This window comes from Athene cunicularia, assembly GCF_003259725.1.
Source record: "Athene cunicularia isolate RWA chromosome 1 unlocalized genomic scaffold, athCun1 chr1_part1, whole genome shotgun sequence".
In the NCBI taxonomy this organism is placed as follows: Eukaryota; Metazoa; Chordata; class Aves; order Strigiformes; family Strigidae; genus Athene; species Athene cunicularia.
This window is the reverse complement of record NW_020799091.1, coordinates 230,060-235,038: the sequence shown is the minus strand read 5'-3', so window position 1 is coordinate 235,038 and position 4,979 is coordinate 230,060. Positions and strand designations below refer to the sequence as shown.

Here is a 4,979-nt window from a genome sequence, read left to right as displayed (position 1 = left end):
CGAAAGCGGGTGGCTTTGGGGTCACGTTGCTGTGGCACATCCTGCTCCTTGCGGGATGGGGCAGCGCTGCTGGCCAGCCCGGCCCCAAAACTGCTGGGAACCCTCACCCCGGTGCTCCCCATGGAGGTGCTCAGCCCCGGTGTGAGCAGCACAGGGATGTCCTGGCCAGGCCATGGCTCCCGTCTGGCAGGAGCTGGCAGGATGTGACCCGCAGGCAGGTCCCGGTTCCACAGACCCACCTCGGCTGAGCCCTGGAGGGACGGGGATGGCAGAGGCAGCTCCTTTCCCAGTGCGCCTGACGAGGCTGGCAGGGGTCTTCAAGGAGAAAAAGTCACCATTTTCCTGCTTAGATCAGCCAGCGTTGACCTCCGTGGGCTCCCAGCAGCTTTGTGACACAGGCTAGCAGGCTTTTCTGGTACTAAAACCCTGTAAATTTTGAGCTGGGCTGGGCCCTGCTTTACCGGCAGGGAATTAAAGGAGGTGGTGGTTTCCAGTGGGGTTGTGTTTGCTTCTTCTCCGAGCAAAGTCAGCATCGGGGGTGATCTGTGGGGCACCCCTCTGTGCCAGTGCCCTGTCCTGGCTGCCAGAGCCTGGGGGATGCTGGAAGGGCTAAACTGTGTGCAGCTGAGGTGGCTTCACAGGCAATTTCTTGGTGGCATCACAAGCCCCGTCCCAGGAGGTGCTTTTTCCCCGCCGCCAGCCAGGGAGCATCGCTGGAGCCGCAGGCACACGCTGAGCCTGGCCGCAGGCATCCGGCTCCGCGCAGCCCCAAAGGTCTCTCCGGGATCCGGACGGTGATGCTGGAGTTTTTCCTGCTTCCTTCCTGCTGTCGACTGTAGCTTTGGCCTTTTGTACCTCAGGTCCCAAATGTGTTTTCCACGGGGTGAGGGCACAGCGGCGGACGGGAAGGGGATGTTCTCGGGTCCTGCTGGGCTCGTTGGCTTCGGCTCTGCTATTTGGGACTGGCCTATATGGAGTGGCTGGTGTCCAGGCCAGTAAATGTCCCCGTCCTTCAAAACAGGTTGTGGGGCAGCGCCGGTGACCCAGTCCCATGCACGTCTTAACCTGTTAATAATGTCATAATTAATGTCTTTAATTGCAGTTAGATTAGCTGGCCCATTGGGGCCTTTCTGCCTGCATTCAGAAGTTAAACACGGCTGCGATGCCTGAGCCCAAACAGTGACGCCAAACCCTGATCCAAAAAATAATACTGGATGTGAGCGTGTTAGGGGTAGGGCTGGAAACCTTGGCACCGGGGCAGCAGCAGCTCAGCGACCAATTCCTGATTTCCCATCCCCTCAGCCTGGGAAAAAACACCAAAGCAGGAGGTTTTGGGGAGCCCTTGGGAACTGCCTGCTTTGGGGCTGAGCCCGCTGTGATTTCTGAGCCAGGCACACAGTGGGAGCAAGACTGTTTGGGGGCGCAGAGGCAAATACCACTAATGCTCCCCAGCGCCTGGCCCAAGCGGGAAGTAGCCCAAGAGGCTTCGCTGTGTTTGTCTTGCAGTCGCAGCGCTGGGAAAGGAAAATAAACCTTTTATCTGCAAATAAATGGGAGGAATGGGGCCAGGAGGGGACAGCAACCCTCCGCCGGGTCGGTCTGTGTAAGCACACGCCACATGTGGGTTTCCTCTGCCTCCGCGGTGTTTGTCCTCCTCTAATACCGGCTCCTCCGGTGAGAAGGGTGGGGGTCCAAGTGGGGGGGCTGGGTGCTCAATGGGGAGTGTGGTACCCCAAAACCCTCTCCCCGGTGATGTGGTCTCTTTGCCTCTCCTGGTGGCTGCTGACCCTCCTGTGGGAGCGGGTGGCTGGGATGGATGTGGTGACCCCAGAGGCTCCTCTGCTGCTGTGACCCGGGTGACACAACCCTGTTACAGGGTGACATGTCATGAAAATTGACCAAAAATGCTACTTTTGCCTAATCCAGAAGACTCCAAGGGGGAAAAAACCCTCCTGCAAGACATAGCTCCTGCAGTGATCGTTACCCACCCGATTCCCAATCCATCGGCAGCTCCTCCCGTCCCTCCCCGCAGTGAAATGTGGAGCAGAGCCTGCGGCAGGGCTGGGGGGGACACCCTGGGTGCCCCCGCCCTGCAGCCTCGGGCTGGATGCCACCAGGCTGGGTGACAAGATGCCAGTGCCACCTTGTGGCAGCTGCCTCGGGGTCCCCGTGCCATCGGCACCTGCTCCTTCCTGAGGGTACCCTGGGATCCCCAGAGACAGAGCAGCTGAGGTTGTCCCCATGGGACCCACAGCTCTGAGCTGGTTGATGTCCCCATGAGACCCATGGTTCCAGGCTGGTTGGTGTCCCCATGGGACCCATGGCTCTGGGCTGGCTGGTGTCCCCTTGGGACCCACAGCTCTGGGCTGGTTGATGTTCCCATGAGACTCATAGCTCCAGGCTGGTTGGGTGTCCCCACGGGACCATCAGCTCCACACTGACTGGTGTCCCCATGGGACTCATGGCTCTGGGCTGGCTGGTGTCCCCATGGCACTCATGGCTCTGGGTTGGTGTGACCAGTTTATCCTCAGGAAGTGGTTGTGCTGGGCTGCTGTGGATGCTCAGAGGGGTACGGAAATGGGGGGTTACAGCGGAGGATGGCTTTGGGAGCCTACAGAAAGGGGTTTGCTTCAGCTGACAGAGGAAAGATTTTGTGAGTAATTAGGCACTCATCCCAGAGCTGAGAGATTCCTCATCAAAGGTGATGGGGCTCTGGCCTCGCTGCCTTCACTGCAGGCCCAGGAGCAGACAATTTCTGGGTAAAACACTCATACAGTTTGTTTTAACAGCAAGGAGACATGCTCAGGCGCAGAGAGAGAAGAGCTGGGGAAGTGCTGGCCTTGGCTGAATCACTAAATCTAACCATGCAAATCGTAGCTGATGACATTTGGGTTTTAAGCAATGCAGCTAAAAAGAAAAATAGGGCTCATGGGAGGCCAGTTTATTTAAGATTTCTTTCCTTGGCGCACAGAAACGAATCATGGGTGAGACAATGTCTGTAGCAGTTTGCCCGGTGTTTGGAAAAGGATATCGAAACGTCGTGTGTGTGGGAAGTTCAGGCTGACCTTGGCTTAAAACAACAGTAGGATTGTTGGAGCAACGGGAATCATGGAGGCCTGTTCTCAAGACTGCTTTGATGCTGGGCATTTGGATAAGAAATGTGCGATGTGAAACGGTAGCAGTGGAGGGACCGATAGCGACGGTATCGCTGAGCGATGCCAGCGGGTATCAGTGACTGTTTAGCCAACAGCATGAGGTGCCACTGGCAGTTTGTGGGTTTGGAGATGTGACATGGCAGAACTGAGGTATGGGAAGGTGTGTTCAAGGGGAGCTGCTTCTCCAGGACAGAGCTCAGTGCTGGGTGGGGATCCTGCGCCGCTGACGGGGCCGGCATGCAGGGGAGGAGCGGGCTGCTGGCCTGCGAAGGGCACGCTGCTCTCCCTTCGGGTGTGCATGAGGCTTATTTGCAGCCCGTGGTAGGCCGGGATCATGCTGGGGAAAGTTAGGCTTAGGAAACTTTAAAAAAAAAAAAAAAAGGGAGGGAAAGGGAAAGCACTCCCAGTGCATGGCAGGGCAGAGAAATGCTGGCTGAGCATCCCCTGCACAGCAGAGGACATATGCTGGACAAGTATTTTCCATGTTGCAGCAGGGGGTTCCCCTGTACTTTCCCAGGGTAACTTCCCCAGGCCCCTCTGGCCCTCCCTGTCAGCTGTTCTTGCTGGTTGTGTTCACTGTGCACAATTTGGCTGATAGGTTTGGTGCACAGATACCACAGGGTGATGTTTATTTGCTAATTAAATGACTGTTAGCTACTAAGGAATCCTAACGAGCTCTACTTGATTCATGCCTAGAGCTACAACTAAATGCCAGAATGCGAAGGGTGGAAAAGCTGGGGGGGGATTAAGGGCAGTTAGATGAGATGATTGCCACCCACAAGAAATTATGGGACATGAAGCTGTAACTGGGTCCTAGCTATGCAGGTGCAAGGCTGTGGGGCTCAGTGCTGTGGGTGTGGGACAAAAGCCCTGCGGCAGAGCTCACAGCATCCTACAGAAACACAAGCAGTTTCAAAGCAGCAACACTGCTTATTCATTACTGCCCATTTTCCTCCGGAGGGAGAGCAGATGTGATGTCCTCCTGCGAGGTAACTCAATCGACCCCGCTGGAAGATGAGGTTCACCATTGCCTGTGCTACCTTAAAAGGATTTTCTGGGAGGTGATGTGGTCATTATTACAGGATCGGGGCTGCTCCTGGACACACAAGCTCTTCCTTCATGTCAGAAACCCTCACTGTCCAAACCACATCCATTTCTTCTAAATATGACAGTTCCTCTCACCGAAGATGCAGCCTGGTCCTACAACCTGACTCGCTGACAGCCCTGTGGCATCACAGCCGGAGCAGTATCCTTGTTCAGAGGCACGAGAGAAACAAAAGTGACTTAAGCCAAAGAACCTGACCTGTTTGGAAGCTCTGCAGGAATTGCCCCGCAGGGTCAGTTGCCTGAAGTCCTCCGTGGCCCTTTCCCTGCGTTCTCTGTCATCCTGCTGCAATGGATGTCTGTCCCTCTGAGTCGCCTCTCTCACACTTGGCTTGTATTAGATGTCTTAGATAAAGATGTGGAAAAACAAATTAATTATGTGCAGGCATGAAAAACATTTATTCTGCCCCTCTCCATTTTCTGCCTGTCTGTGTTAGCCCCCCCCAGCCCCGCTGCAAGGCTGGGTTTGCGTGCTGCTGGCAGCCCAAGAGGCATCTCTGTGGTGGCAGAGGGAACACTGGTCCCTGTCGGCTCCTCTCCGGGGATGCTGAGCACAAAACCCACCTCTGACATGTCCCTCTTCCCCCAAGCAGCTCTGAAATTTGCTTCTGCAGTGTTTTTCACTCACAGCCCTTCGCCGCGCGGCGCTAGGCGCAGCTCCCGCTCTTGCCTAACCCAGAGAAGTAATTTTACAAGCTTTTTTTTTTTTTTTTTTTTTTT

General features: G+C 55.6%; 1 pseudogene; it reads left to right on the top strand.

Moving 5' to 3' along the window:
• Positions 1–2,605: 2,605 nt before the first annotated feature.
• Positions 2,606–4,979, top strand: part of LOC113482554 — a 7,302-nt pseudogene continuing 4,928 nt past the window's right edge.